Raw genomic sequence first — 16,696 nt, forward strand, 5'->3', positions numbered from 1 at the left:
TAAAGCCTATGGCCATGAGGTGGTTTTTGTAGTTATTGTTTTTTTTTTTTTCTTTTCCTCTGCTTTATTCAATTTGCTAATAGTTTTCTATCGTTGATTTTGTTTTCCAGTTTAGTATTAAATTATATTTGATGGATAAAATGAGTTGGACTTTCCTATGCTCTGGGAGAAATCACAGAATCGTCTCAAAGTTTCATTAGAATGCCTCAAAAAATCAATCTGTTCTTATTTTTAACTTATCAATTACAATTTTGATTATTGGACTATTACATTTTCCATATTTTATTGAGTCATTTTTGATAATTTAAATTTTTCTGGAGAAATTTCTATTCCTTCTAGGTTTCCAGATATTATTGAAAGGCTATACATACCATCCTCCTATCACTTTAACATTTTCTTCTTCATCTATATGTAAAAACAACTTCCTAATAACATTCATTCCAATATCTATTTTTACCTGATTAGTCCTTTAATTTTTATGTATTTCAACAATTTTCCAAATTATCTTTTTTACTTTATTAATCAACTGTAGTTGAAGACTTTATTTTTCATTAATTTCTATTTTAATCTTTATCAATCCTTTCCTATTCTGTTAATGAATATATTTTTCTAGCTTTTAGAAAAGAAAGCTGTTTATTTATTTTTCATTTTTCTTGTTTTCCAATAGAGATCTTTGATATATTTTCTCTCATTATTGCTTTGGTTAGATCCCTCAGTTTGTATGTAAACAGTCACTAAAGTTTCTGTTGAAATTATAATTTTAACTTTGATAATTTCTTTAACCCAATAATTAATTAAGAGTATGTTTTAATATCCAGGCATATGGATTTTCTTTTGGATAGCCTTTATTGCTATTGTCCACTTTGATTGCATTCATGTTCGGAAAAGGTGGCCTCTTTGATTTTTACTTTTCAGAATTTGGGGAGATTTCTTTTGTGGTCTAACACATGATTTGTGTTGTCAATGTTCCATGTATGTTTGAAGAGAAAGTATTGATTTCATAACAACAAATTTCTATGTACAGATAGGTACTAGATCAAGCTTTTAAAATTATGTTATTCAAGCATCATCTACTTCTCCCCCCCCCCCCTTTTTTTTTTACTAACTTATCTCTGAGAAAGGTGTACTTAAATCTACTTCCATGATTTTAGGTGTCAATTACTCTTATATTTCCAACAGATTTTGCCTTACATATTTCTAATCTGTATGGTCAGGTACATAAATAAATGTGATTATTTTCTTTGTGAACTGGACTCTTTCTCTTATCAACATGAAATATCTTCCTATCTCTCTTAATATTTTCTAAACTGAATTCTGTTAACTTTTATTGATAGTATTATACCACTACATTTATTCCTCTTATTAACATTTGCACTGCATATATTTTCCATCATTTATTCAATTTTCTTGTGATGTTTTAGTTATAGGTATGTCTCTTTAAGGCAACATATTCTTGGCTTTTATTAGTTATTCAATTTGAGTTTACTTATCATTTTTAAAAAATTATTCTCTTTATTGTGGTAAAATATATACAACATAAAATAAGCAATTTTAACCATTTTAACTGTACAGTTCTATAAAATTAAGTACATTTATAATGTTGTACAATCATCACTACTATCAATTTCCAAAACTTATTCATCATCCTGAATAGAAACTGTAACCATTAAGCAATAATTCTTTATTTTTCCCTCATCCTGCCTCTGATAACCTCTAACCTACTTTCTGCCTCTATGAATTTGCTTATTCTAGATATTTCATGTGAGTGGAATCATACAATGTGTCCTTTTGTGTCCAACTTATTTCACTTATCACAATGTTTTCAAGGTTCATCTATATTGTAGTAGGTGTCAGAATGTCACTCTTCTTTTGTTGCTAAATAATAGTCCATTGTGTGGATATACCACATTATTTATCCATTCATCAGTCGATGGACATTTGGATTGTTTTCCACCTTTTGGCTACTGTGAATAATACTGCAATGAACACTAGCATACAAATATCTGTTTGAGTCCCTGTTTTCAATTCTTTTGAAATTCTCTTTTCAATTCTACCTAAAAGTAGATTTGCTGGGTCATATGGTAATTCTATGTTTAGCTTTTTGAGGAACCTCCATACTGTTTTCCATTGTAGCTGTACCAGTTTTCATTCCCACCAACAAGGGTTTCCTTTTCTCCACATCCTCACCAGCATTTGTTATCTCTTGTCTTTTTAATAATAGCCATTCTAACAAGTGTGAGGTTGCATTTTACCCTGATGATAAGTGAGGGCGAGCATCTTTCCATGTGCTTATTGACCATTAGTTTATCTTCTTTGGAGAAATGTTTATCTAAGCCTTTGGTCCGTTTTAAAATTGGGTCATTTGTCTTTCTTTCTATTGAGTTGTAGGAGTTCTTTATATATTTTGTATATCAAATCATTATCAGAGATATGATTTGCAAATATTTTATCACATTCTGTAGGTTGTCTTTTCACTTTCTTGATAATGCCTTTTGATGTACAAAAGTTTTAAATTTTGATAAAGTTCAATTTAATCTATATTTTCTCTTTTTGTTCATGCTTTTAGTGTGATAACTAAGACCCTGAACCTACAGTCATGAAAACTGAGCACTATATTTTCTTCTAAGAGTTTTATGGTTTTAGCTTTTTTGTTGTTTTTCAATTTTAAGTTAATTTTTATATATGCTGTGATGTAATGGTCCAATTTTTTTCCTTTGAATGTGGTAATCTAGTTGTCTCAGCACAATTTGTTGAAGAAATGATTTTCTTTTTTTTACTTAAAAAAATTTTGTTTGGAGTATAGTTGCTTTACAATGTGGTGTTAGTTTCTGCCTTATAGCAAAGAGAATCAGTTATATGTATACACATATCCCATCTTTTTTCGATTTCCTTCCCATTTAGGTTACCACAGAGCACTGAGTAGAGTTCCCTGTGCTATACAGTAGGTTCTCATTAGATATCTATTTTACACATAGTAGCAATAATGTATATATGTCAATCCTAATCTCCCAATTCATCCCAGCTCCTTCCCTCCCCCTTGGTATCCGTAAGTTTGTTCTCTATATCTGTGTCTCTACTTCTGCTTTGCAAATAAGTTATCTGTACCATTATTCTAGATTCCACATATAAGCAATATTATAGGATATTTGTTTCTTTCTTTCTGACTTACTTCACTCTGCATGACAGTATAGGTCTATCCACGTTTCTGCAAATGGCACTACTTCATTCCTTTTTATGACTGAGTAATATTCCATTGTATATATGTACCAGATCTTCTTTCTCCATTCCTCTGATGATGGACATTTAGGGTGTTTCCATCTCCTGTCTATTGTAAATAGTGCTGCAATGAACATTGTGGTACATATCTCTTTTCGAATTATGGTTTTCTCAGGGTATATGCCCAGTAGTGGGATTGCTGGGTCATATGGTAGTTCTATTTTTAGTTTTTTAAGGAACCTCCATACTGTTCTTCATAATGGTTGTATCAATTTACATTCCCACCAACAGTGTATGAGGGTCCCCTTTTCTCCACATCCTCTCCAGCATTTTTTATTTATAGATATTTTTGTTGATGGTCACTCTAACTGGTGTGAGGTGATACCTCATTGTAGTTTTGATTTGCATTTCTCTAATAATTAGCGATGTTGAACATCTTTTCATGGGAAAACTGGATAGCTACATGTAAAAGAATGAAATTAGAATACTCCCTAACACCATACATAAAAATAAGCTCAAAATAGATTAAAGACTTAAATGTAAGGCCAGATGCTATAACACTCTTCGAGGAAAACAGACAGAACACACTTTGACGTAAATCACAGCAAGATCTTTTTTGACCCACCTCCTAGAGTAATAAAAATAAAAACAAAAATAAAAATAAACAAATGGGACCGAATGAGACCTAAAAGCTTTTGCACAGCAAAGGAAACCATAAACAAGATGAAAAGACAACCCTCAGAATGGGAGAAAATATTTGTAAAAGAAGCAATGGACAAAAGATTAATCTCCAAAATATACAAACAGCTCATGCAGCTCAATATCAGAAAAACACAAAACCCAATGAAAAAATGGGTGAAAGACCTAAATAGAATTTCTCCAAAGAAGACATACAGAAGAGATGATTCTATCTTCATTCCATGGACTTGGTACACTTGTCAAAAATTAACTGGCCATACATTTATAGATTTATTTCCAGGCTCTCAATTCTGTTCCATTGGCTTATATGTCTAACTGTTTTGATTTTGATTTGTAGCTTTGTTGTAAGGTCAAATGTGGGAAGTGTGAATCCTCCAACTTTGTTCTTTTTCAAGATTGTTTTGCCTGTTTGAGGCCCTTTGCAATTCTATATGAATTTGAACATTGCTTTTTCCATTTCTGAAAAAAGGATGTTGAAAGTTTTATAGGGATTGCATTGAATCTGTAGATTGCTTTAGGTAGAACCAACTTCTAAACAATATTAAGTCTTCTTACCCATGAGTATGGGATGCATTTATGTTAATTTAGGTTTTCTTTAATTTCTTTCAGCAGTATTTTACAGGTTTCAGAGTCAAGTCTTTCACCTCTTTGGTCAAATTTATTTCTAGTTTTTTATTTTTTAGATGTTATTGTAAATGGAATTGCTTTCTTAATTTACATTTCAGATTGTTCATTGCAGGTGTGTAGAAACACAATTGATTTTTATAAATTTATTTATTTATTTGTCTTTGGCTGCGTTGGGTCTTCATTGCTGCGCAAGTGGGGGCTACTCTTTGTTGCGGTGCATGGGCTTCTCATTGTGGTGGCTTCTCCTTGTTACGGAGCATGGAATCTAGGTGCACAGGCTTCAGTAGTTGTGGCATGGGGGCTCAGTAGTTGTGGCTTGCGGGCTCTAGAGCTCAGGCTCAGTAGATGTGGCACACGGGTTTAGTTGCTCTGTGGCATGTGGGATCTTCCTGGATCAGGGCTTGAACCCATGTCCCCTGCATTGGCAGGCAGATTCTTAACCACTGCACCACCAGGGAAGTCCCACACAATTGATTTTTAAATCTGAGTTTCATTTTATTACAATTCATATTCATGGTGAATTTAAACTATTTTTGGATTTATTCTGTCTTTTGGCAATTTCTTTTTAATGTGTTTTTATTTTTTCCCCTTTCTTGCCTTTTGTTAAATTACTTCTAATGGCTTTGAAGAATAGATCGGAAAATAGATTTGAAAAATGTCTGTTTTTTCAATAGCTTCTCTTAAATTAAGAGGTATGCTAAGGCTTCCCTGGTGACGCAGTGGTTAGGAATCTGCCTGCCAATTCAGAGGACACGGGTTCGAGCCCTGGTCAGGGAAGATTCCACATGCCACAGAGCGGCTAGGCCCATGAGCCACGACTACTGAGCCTGTGCGTCTGGAGCCTGTGCTCCGCAATGGGAGAGGCCGCGACAGTGAGAGGCCCACACGCCGCGATGAAGAGTGGCCACCGCTCGCCAGAACTGGAGAAGGCCCTCGCACAGAAACGAAGACCCAACACACTGAAAAATAAATAAATTAATTAATTAAAAAAAGAAAAAAAAAGAGGTATGCTAAATATTAATACATATATATTTATTTTAAATTAATTTCTAGAATTAATCAGAAAACACATCATTGCTTGGAATAAGCAAGAATCATATCTTGTTTTTATCTCCTTTCCTTTTCTTCCACCCAACTGCCCTTCTTGATACAATGTAGAGTTTTAATTATACTATCATTATTATTTCTCTTTGTTTTTGTCTCTTATTAGACTTAGTGATAAGTTTTAATCCTTATTTTTTCTCATAATTGCTTCTATGATTCACTCTTGGATGCACTTTTATTTTTGTTTTGTTGAAGTACATCCTTTAGTACCTCTTCCAGGTTGATCTGTGAAGAGTTAACTTATTTTCTTCCCCAATTCTAAACATGCTTTTATTTTATTTTGCTCTCATTTTGAATAGATAACTTGTGTAGGGAATCCTTGATCAAAAATATTTTCCCTCAGAATCCTGAAGAAATTGTTATATTGTCTTTCTGCATTTAATAGTGTCAATAGAGTCTTCTATCAGTTTAATTATATCTTCTATGTAAGTAATCTATCCTCCTCACTAGAAGTTCTTTGAGTTTTCTCTTTTTCTCTGGTATTCATCATGATATGTATGTTTGCACCTTCATTTGGCATCATTAGGGCACTATCTGAGGTTTCACGTCTTTTTTAAATTCTAAGAAGTTTCTCCTATTATTGATTTATGTGTATTTCTCCTCTCTGGTTTCTGCTTTGGGAATTACTATTAGACAGTTATTAGAATTTGTGTAAGTGAGGGAGAATAATACGTACAACTTTCCATTTGCAAAATAAATGAGTTACAGGTATGAAATGTACACTGTGTGGAATAGAGTCAATAATTATGTAATATCTTTGTATGGTGACAGATGGTAACTAGACTTATCATGGTGATCATTTTGAAATGTATAGAAATATAAAATCACTGTGCTGTGTAACAGGAACTAACATAGTGTTGTAGGTCAATTATACTTAAAAAAATATATATGTATCTTTCCTCTCTCTCTTTTAACTTTCTACTTTCTTATCTTTTTGTGGTGTTTTTCTTGAATAGTTCAAACTTCCAGCTCACTTTTTTACTCCCTTTAAAAATTATATTTATCTTGAAAAATATTCAACATATTAAAAGGTACAGAGAATAATAAGTATTTATGTACATAAAATCTCGCTTAAGGAATAAAATAGCACCAAAATATTTGAAGTCTGTGGTGTTTCCCTCCTCAATCAGAACGTTTCTCTCTAACCGCAGGGAATCATATTTTTTGCATCTGGTGTTTTATCATTCCCACTCATGTCTCTACATTTACGATATACATGGCATTGCTTCCCTTTTTAAAATATTGTACAAACAATATTATAATGTATACATCTTTTGTAGCCTTGCTTTTTTAAAAAACTCAGTATTATGTTTATAATATTCACTCATGTTTATAGGTATAGTTCTAGATCATTCCTTCAAATTGTTGTTTAAAATATCTGCGCAGACCTCAGTTTATTTATCCATTTTCCTCTTGGTGTGCATTCAGGTTTTCTCCAAATAGACACTTGCTATTAGAAGCAGGCTTACTATGACCATCCTGGTCCACGTCTTTTTCTTACTGAACTATAGATTACCTTACTTATCTTAGGGAGTAATATTTTGAGGGTCCAAATATGGTCATCTCATTTTCTAATAGATTGTTTTTGCACTCCTCAAATGGTTTCTTTGGATAAAGAGATGTTTTAAAATTAGTGTGTGATTACGTTTATTAATTACTTTCTTTAAGATTTGCGCTTTTTATGTCTTATTAAGAAATCACTCCCTGTGTGAAGTCATAAAATATTCTTTACTGTTTTATACAGGTTTCAGGTTTTCATTTTATTCATATTTAAGTCTTTGATCTGTCTGCAATTGTTTATTACTCACAGACTAGTTAATTTCCATAGGTACTCAAATATTCCAAAATATTTGAGACATTATATAAATAAGAACAAGGCAAGATGAAAATAGCTAATGGCTAATTACTCATTATGATCGTGAGTAATTTAGACTTGACTGACGTCTTCCAGACATTGGGAAAGTTGGGCTTTTTAGAATTAACTCTTGTCATAGAGGGACGATCTGAGCTTGTGAGATGCTCTTGTGGTCTTAGCCCAGAGCATGAGGCTAGAAGACTCAGGACATCACTGCTGGGAAGCAGCATAGGAAATTAGTCCTTCATTCAAATGTGCCAGAGGACAGTGGGCAGTGAGTCTTTCGACTGTTTGCCATTTGATAAGCTTTCGTCATCTAACTCAGTAACTTGTGCCTGGGAGCAGCTTATGTACTATGTTATTTAAGTTAAAGCCACAGACTTGATATTCTGCAGGCTTTTTAATCATGTGGGTTTTCATTAGAATGCTGTGAACCTGCTGCTTTGTAACAGCTCTCTGATGGAGATTAGAGGAAGCCCGCCTCTCAGGGCCTGAAATAGCAAAAATAAAGGTGTTATTGGCTGTCATCACTGCCAGTCAGCTCAGGCAGAGGAGGAGAGGCAGTGCCTAGGTTGAGCCCATGGAGCTTAAGTGTGGATTAATTTCTTTTTGTCTGCTTTATCAGCTGGAGCCTAATTATTATGCGTAAAGCATGATTTTTATCTTTTATACCCCATATAGAGAAATGAAGGGATTTTGTCAATAAACCCATCTACCTGATGGGTCTATCTCTTGAAGCTCTGAACCCTTAAAAAAATAATAATTTATTCATTATCTTTGGACCTGGTAAGAGAAGGAATCTGCCCTGATTATTCACCAAAATTTCTCCTTGAATGACATCTTATCTATATCATGGTTCTGTGACTTTTCTCCAGCAGTCTCCTCTACCTGGCAATGTGTCCACCTTCTTTTAGAAAATAGACTCCTTTTCACCCTTTAAAACCAGCTAAGCTAAGAGTGCCCCTCAGCCAGTATCTCCATCATGGTGCTCAGCACATGGGTGAGGGTGGCCTCTTCATGTGTCCTCCTTTCTGCTCGACTGTGAGCTCTTGAAGAGCATGGACTTGTCCTCTTCATATCTGTATCTGCTCTTCTTTGTTCTTTGTACACACATGCACATACACACACACATACATGGACACAATGAATCTCTTTCTTTTTGGTGTCCATGTGCGTTTTATTTTTTATTTAAAAAGAGGCTGGGTGTTTCCTAAGGTGGTCTAGGTCAGCTTCTTTTTTTTAATCTTTTATTTTTTTTAAATTGAAGTATAGTTGATTTACAATGTTGTTAGTTTCAGGTGTTCAGGTGTACAGCAAAGTGATTCAGTTATACATATATACATATATATTTATTCTTTCTCTCTTTCTATTTCTGTTGAACTGAATTGAAATGAAAGTATCATTAACTGATATACAGAGAGGCAGAAATAAAAGAAGATTAAAAGCTTTGGGATCAGAGAGAACTGGGCTCAAATGCTACTTTGGCCGTTTATTGCTCAGATGACTTTGGAAAAATGAGTATCTGAATCTTAGCTTGTTGTTTGATAAAATGAGAATCATAAGTGTTCTGTTAGATGAGACAGCAGCACTTACACAGTCACTGTCACACAGTAGGGCTACTTTTAGGTCTACTCTCCTTCCCTCTTTTCAAAAAAGGGCCGCTTTTAGGTTATTTTCATTTTAGAAGAAGCCTATTGATGACAGTCCCTTGCATAAGCAAAGGATCAAATTATGCGTGTTCCTCACTCCTTGCTTATTTGCTATTTCCCTGTGTAGGAAAGAATAAATCAATGAAGATTTGGCATCAGACTCCAGGGACCAGAAGCATCACAGCCACTTGGGAGCTGGTGAGAAATGCAGAATCCCAAAAGTTATTGAATGAGAAATGTGCATTTTAGGAAGAGCCTCTGAAAATTCAAGTGCCATTGAAGTTTGAGGAGAGCTGAGCTAGAGCAGGTGATGAGTGCTGATGGAGTAATTGTAGGAAGTTAATTCTAGTTTTGTGCTATTCATAGGGAGACTTCTGGGGGTAAATATGGGCCAGCTGGATAAAACTTCCTTGTGGTGAAATGAGGGATGGGCTTCCTGTTGCATTTAGTTCATGGGTGTGCCAGCCTGGAGCTGCCTGAGCCTGTATAACCATTACTGTCCCCAGAGAAACCAGCTCACATGCTCACGGATGTGGAAAGAGTGGCTTGATTTCATTTCTCTGTCTGTGATTCTTTCCCGTGGCCATGTCAGCAGACTGTAAAGGCTTGTGCCTCCCAGGGATTCAGAGGACTGAAACAAAACTTTTATTTTCTCTTTTGTTGTTTTATTAAAAAAAAACCCTCGAAAAGCAAGGCGTTAATATAATGTATATTTATTTGAAGTGTTCCATGTCTCACAGAAAACATATTATTACCCTTTGAAAGGACAACCTTCACTGAGATTTCAAGTCAAGGATATTGGCCTGGTTGACTATCTTTCTTTTAAGCATCCATACATTTATTTGAGATTTGAAGGTGTTCTCACATCAATTTGATGTCTATATTCTGAAGAAGATCATTCATGAATAACTCCAGAGTTTCATCAGTGGCAGGTAAATGTAGATTTTCATGTTTGTCTAGGTGCGTACTTTTTGTCCTATCTTGTGTGATAACCAAACAAATGTCACTTCTGAGAGCTGGAGGGAAACTTAGGAAGTGTTTTTCAGTAGGAAAGATGGCTTTGATATTTTCCAGTTTCTCTTTTATGTGTTGGTTCAACAAATCTCTCAAATACACCTGCAGCAGAACACGTCCTTGGAGTAAAGAGAGATGAGGGGCAAAAAGAGTCTCTGCCTTCAAGAGGTCAAGAAATTAGTAAGCCTATAAGCAGTGTTCAATTGATTGCATATAAAATATGATGTAATTGCTGGACTCTAAATTAAATAAGACCAAAGTAGGTATAGAGTACTATTTTTGTCCAGGGAGAACAAAGGGGATGTTTGGGTGGGGGCTTGAAGTCCCAGAACAGGTAAGTAAACTTTGGTTGTGTGTGATTAAGAAGAAACCCCCATATGGACCAGAGTGGCAAAAAGACATTCTTTTGGAGGGAAATGCATCTGCTCAGGCCGGGAGATATGAAACAGTATTGTATATTTGGGGAACTAAAAGTATCTGTTGGTGGGAATGTAAATTGATACAACCACTATGGAGAACAGTATGGAGGTTCCTTACAAAACTAAAACTAGAACTACCATATGACCCAGCAATCCCACTACTGGGCATATACCCTGAGAAAACCATAATTCAAAAAAAGACATGTACTACAATGTTCATGCAGCACTATTTACAATAGCCAGGACATGGAAGCAACCTAAGTGTCCATCAATAGATGAATTGATAAAGAAGATGTGGCACATATATACAATGGAATATTACTCAGCCATAAAAAGAAATGAAATTGGGTTATTTGTAGTGAGGTGGATGGACCTAGAGTCTGTCATACAGAGTGAAGTAAGTCAGAAAGAGAAAAATAAATACCATATGCTAATGCATATATATGGAATCTAGAAAAAAAAAAAAGGTACTTATGAACCTAGTTGCAGGGCAGGAATAAAGAAAGACCCCAAAGGAATAGAAAATGGACTTGACCCCATAGAAAATGGACCTGAGGACATGGAGTGGAAGGGTGAAGCTGGGGCAAAGTGAGAGTAGCATCGACATATATACACTACTGAATGTAAAATAGTTGGCTGGTGGGAAGCAGCAGCATAGCACAGGTAGATCGGCTCGGTGCTTTGCGATGACCTAGAGGAGTGGGATAGGGAGGATGGGAGGGAGGCTCAAGAGGGAGGTGATATGGGGACATGTGTATGCATATGGTTGATTCGCTTTGTTGTACAATAGAAGCTACACAGTATTGTGAAGCAATTATACTCCAATAAAGATCTATTAAAAAAAACCCAACAATGTGGTATATACATACAATGGAATACTACTCAGCCATATGAAAGAATGAAATAATGCCATTTGAAGCAACATGGATGGACCTAGAGGTTATCATACTAAGCGAAGTCAGACAGAGAAAAACAAATATCATATGATTTCACTTATATGTGGAATCTAAAAAAATGATACAAATGAACTTATTTACAAAACAGAAATAGACCAAAAGGGAAAGGGGAGAGGGATAAATTGGGAGTTTGGGATTAACATATACACACCACTATATATAAAATAGGTAACCAACAAGGACCTACTGTATAGCACAGGGAACTCTATTCAATGTTCTGTAATAACCTATAATGGAGAACAATCTGAAAAAGCATATATATATATATATATATATATATATATATATTTAACTGAATCACTCTGCTGTATAACTGAAACTAACATAACATTGTAAATCAACTATACAACTATACTTCAATTAAAGAAAAATGATGGGTACTAGGTTTTGGCTTGAGCAACTGTATGTATGGTAGAATCACTTGTTGAGATTGGGGTGGGCTTGTGTGTATTATTGTGCAGGTGAAGGGTGGTGATCAAGAATCTTTGTGACCACCTAGAGGGGTGGAATAGGGAGGATGGGAGGGAGATGCAAGAGGGAGGAGATATGGGGATATATGTATATGTATAGCTGATTCACTTTGTTATAAAGCAGAAATTAACATACAATTGTAAAGCAATTATACTCCAATCAAGACGTTAAAAAAAAAAAAGAATTTTGTTTTGATTGAGGTGAATTTGAGACGACTATTGATTTCCAGGAGGAGATGTCAAGTAGATAGATGAATAAATTAATGAGGAATTCAGTGAGGATGTCTGGACCTAGATTCATGAATGTGAGTGTCTTTGGCATGCGGGTGGTATTTAAAGCTGTGGGATAGTATGGCATCAGACAAGAAGAGAAAGCAGATAGAGAAAAACAGGGAGTCTAGTTCTTAATGAAATGGGCTCCATAATTAAAACATGTAACTGAGGAAGGGAAGACAAAAACTAAGACTGGAAGCTGGTGGTGAACGTGGTAGAGGGAAGCCTGGGTGGTTGTTCTTAAAATACCAGCAGGAATGAGTGTCTTCTAAAGAAGGAGGCCCTCAATTGTGTCAGATGCTGATGAAAAGACAAATGGCAGGAAGGAATGATTGCGTCTGACAAGGAGAATTGGAGTGGTGTTGGAAAGAGTAATTTTTTGTAGAGTGGTGGCTTTGGAAGCAAGAATGGAAGGGCTGGAATGATGATCATGAGGATGTGGGGATTGGGACAGGTGCTGTACCAGAGCCCAGGAGGCAGTGAGAACACCTGTTTGTCTATCCCAAGTACAATGGAATGTTATTGAAAGGGTTTCAAATAGAGAGTTTTGAAATACTGTGTGGATAGTATATGGAGAGCAGACATGATGTGGGTGTGTGTGGCTAGAGAGAGAGAAATTAGGAGGCTTTTGCAGTGGTCCAGGTGAGAAATGAGGGCAGCTTATTCTAAGCATTTGGGTCCATGAAGGAACTATGTCACAGAAACCCTTCAGAGAACAAAGAAGCAAGTTCAACAGGAGCAGCAAAAGTGTTTTATCTTTGGAAACGAGCGTGATCTTGCATTTGACAATATCTCATGTTAATTTATTCTGTTGACTAATTGTTCTTTGGAGAGATTGAACTCATTCTCCATTAGGTTTGACATGTTAAATTAATCAGATTTCTTAAAAGGCTTCCAAATTCTGAAAACATCAGACAGTTCAAAATTGCATCCACATTTATCCACGCTGTTTTTGACATGACATGCAAAGAAAAATAGCCTCATTCATTCCTGTCTATACACCAGCATAGGGGGGCATTTCCTAGGTTACAAATTATTTCCCATTCTTCAAGATGAACTGACTGCCTTAAACTCAACTCTATGATTAATCCATTATTGATAAATAGAAGCCTTAAAAATACAGTGTTTTAAAAATTGCAACATACCATAGATCACGTTCCAACACCTTTCATTTCTCATCACTTCATTTATGATTTTGATATTGCTTTTAAAAAAAGATTTTCTCTTCTCTGTAATGAGATATGGTGTCTATAGCACATTTCCTATTACACTGCCATTTTCCTTTAATGGAACTCAAAGTATCAATTTTTCACTTGGAACAAAATGAAATTCTTTTGCTGAGTTGTTGTGTTAACGATCCCTGTTGTGTTGTTTCTAGCTCTTCAAAACCATTAGTGATGTATACTTAATGGGTCTTCTTCTCACATCTCACCCATTTTTCTACATTTCTCACTGATCCTAAATATTCTCTCCAAAAATATAACCTTTATGCTTTTCTACTAAGCTCTTCTCTTACAGTTTAATGCCTCACTTAGATGTAGTTTATCATTGTCTGTACTTAAAGATGTGGTTCTTGTTTGAGGAGATGTGATTACCTAAAAGTAGCTTTTGCAAAACTTTTAAATAGACTAAACTTTTAAGCAGACTTTTTCAGTCCTGAACAAAGATCTAACTACATTTCTGTGCAATTTGTAAAGTTCCAACTTGAATGAATGCTCTGTTGGTCTTGAGAATATTGAAAAGGTGTTTGACTTTGAGCAGGATGCATTTGTGCTCTGGTTCTCTCTCTGTCTCTGTCTCCCTCTGTCTCTCTCTCTGTACTTCTCTAAAGACTCTACCTGCCTCTCTGCCCCATCTCACCTGCATCTTGCACTGTTCCTCTGACTCCTGATAAAAGGAAGTTGTACCTCTTTTCTCCACCTTCCATTTTAATCCAGAAACTAGATTCCTCCTTCTCACCAACTCTCTTTCTTTTCACCACAGTTCTAACCGTCTGTACTTTATTGCTTTACACACTTGCGCACTGACCATGCCTTAAAGGTACTAGATAATCAGGCATCACTCATAATTCATTTCTTGGTTCAGTTAGCCAACAAACACTCATAGTGTCCACACTAAATGCATTATTTACTAGGAATGTAGACATGAATGAGACAGAATCTATGTCCTCAAGGAACATCCATGAGAGAAGGACACACCTAAGCCTGGATTCAAAAGGAAAACTCTCAGAAGACTTGTTGATATATCACATTTTCTTTATACCTTCATCTGTTGATGGGCACTTAGGTAGTTTCTATATCATGGCTGTTGTAAATAGTGCAGTGATAAACATAGGGGTGCACATATCTTATCAAATTCGTGTTTTCTTATTCTTGGCTAAATACCCAGAGGTAGGACAGCTAGATAATATGGTAGTTCTATTCTTCCTTTTTTGAGGAATCTCCATACTGTCTTCCATAGTGGCTGCCCCAATTTACATTCCCACCCACAGTGTTTGAGGGTTCCCTTTTCTCCACATCTTTACCAACACTTGCTATTTCTTGCCTTTTTGATAATAACCAGTTAACAGGCATGAGGTTATATCTCATTGTGATTTTGATCTGCATTTCCCTAATAATTAGTGATGTTGAACATCTTTTCATGTACCTGTTGACCATCTGTATGTCTTCTTTGGAAAAATGTCTATTCAGCTCCTCTGCCTGATTTTTAATTGGGTTGTTTTTGTTGTTGTTGTTGTTGAGTTGTATAGGTTCTTTATATATTTTGGTTATTAACCCCTGATGGGATGTATCATTTGCAAATATCTTCTCCCATTCAGTAGGTTGTCTTTCGTTTTGAAGCTTTTTAGTTTGATGTAGTAACATTTGTTTATTTTTGCTTTTGTTTCCCTTGCCTGAGAAGACATATCTAGAAACATATTGCTAAGATTTGTGTCAAAGAGTGTATTGCCTATGTTTTCTTCTAGGAGTTTTATGGTTTTAGGTCTTACAAGTCTTTAATCCATTTTGAGTTAATTTTTGTGTATGGTGTGAGATAGGGATCTAGTTTCTTTCTTTTTTTTTTTTTTTTTTTGCATGTGACTATCTGGTTTTCCTAACACCATTTACTGAAAAGACTATCCTTTCTCCCTTGCATATTGTTCACTCCTTTGTCATAAATTAATTGCCCATACTTGTGTGGGTTTATTTCTGGGCTCTGTCTTCTGTACCATTGATCTATGTATCTGTTTTTCTGCCAATACCATGCTGTTTTGATTACTATGGCTTTGTAATATAGTTTGAAATCAGGGAGTGTGATACCTTCAGCTTTGTTCTTTCTTCTTAAGATTGCTTTGGCTATTTGAGATCTTTTATGGTTCTATATAAATTTTAGAATTTTTTGTTCTATTTCTGTGAAAATATCCTTGGGATTTTGATAGGGATGACATTGAAACTTTAGGTTGCTTTAGGTAATATGGGCATTTTAACAATGTTAATGATTCCAATCCATGAGCATGGAATACCTTTGCATTTATTTATATCCTTTTCAATTTCTTTCAACAATGTCTTACTGTTTTCAGTGTACAGGTCTTTTACCTCCCTGGTTAAATTTATTCCTAGGTATTTTATTCTTTTTTTGCAATTGTAAATGGAATTGTTTTCTTAATTTTCCTCATTTTCACTCTATAAGCCATCCTGTAACATCATGCCTCTGAACTTCACATCAGTTTAGATTTTAAAGCTCCAGAACAGTTTGTGAACTGTTCTTATATGCACAATAAATGCTTATTAAATTTTACTGATCCGGTGGTTTTATTTTTGTTCTTTCTGGATATTTGACATCTTTATTATGAACACTTTCAAATATGCACCAATAGCACCTAGCATCAATATTCAATATCAAATATCAGTATCATTAATTTATCAATATCTTGCCATTCTTCTTTCATCCATCACCATCATCCCCCATATCTTTTTTATTTTTTATTTTTTTTGGGCAAAGGAGTATTTTAAGCAAATCAAAGATGTCATATTATTTCACCTGTATACATTTTACTTTCGGTCTGTAATAGTTATGAACTTGTAAATACACAAACAATATTATTAGCACAACAAATACAATTAATAATATTCCTTAATAATTGCTTAATATCATCCAATACTCAACTCATGCTTGCTTTCTTCTGATTGTCTCAAAATGTCTTTCTGGAGTTGCTTTTTTTTAACAATTAAGATCTCAAATAGGTCCATACGTTGCATTTGGTTAATATGCCCATTAAGGCTCTTTTTACCTTTACAATTCCTTTTCCTCTCCGTTTTTTTCATGCCAATTACTTGTTGAAGACACTTGGTTGTTTCTTCTGTGGAATTTCTCACATTCTCTATTGGGCTGATTATTTCACTTGATTTTGTTTAACGCATTCCTTTATCCCACA

General features: G+C 35.0%; 1 long non-coding RNA gene across 1 annotated transcript; it reads left to right on the top strand.

Moving 5' to 3' along the window:
• The first annotated feature begins 850 nt into the window (after nt 1-850).
• Nucleotides 851-16,274, top strand: LOC309631490. Its single transcript, XR_014246307.1, has 2 exons — nt 851-5,234; nt 5,548-16,274. It is a non-coding gene; the product is annotated as an uncharacterized lncRNA (long non-coding RNA).
• Nucleotides 16,275-16,696: the final 422 nt, after the last annotated feature.

Source organism: Balaenoptera borealis, assembly GCF_965194805.1.
Source record: "Balaenoptera borealis genome assembly, chromosome: 6".
Classification (NCBI taxonomy): Eukaryota; Metazoa; Chordata; class Mammalia; order Artiodactyla; family Balaenopteridae; genus Balaenoptera; species Balaenoptera borealis.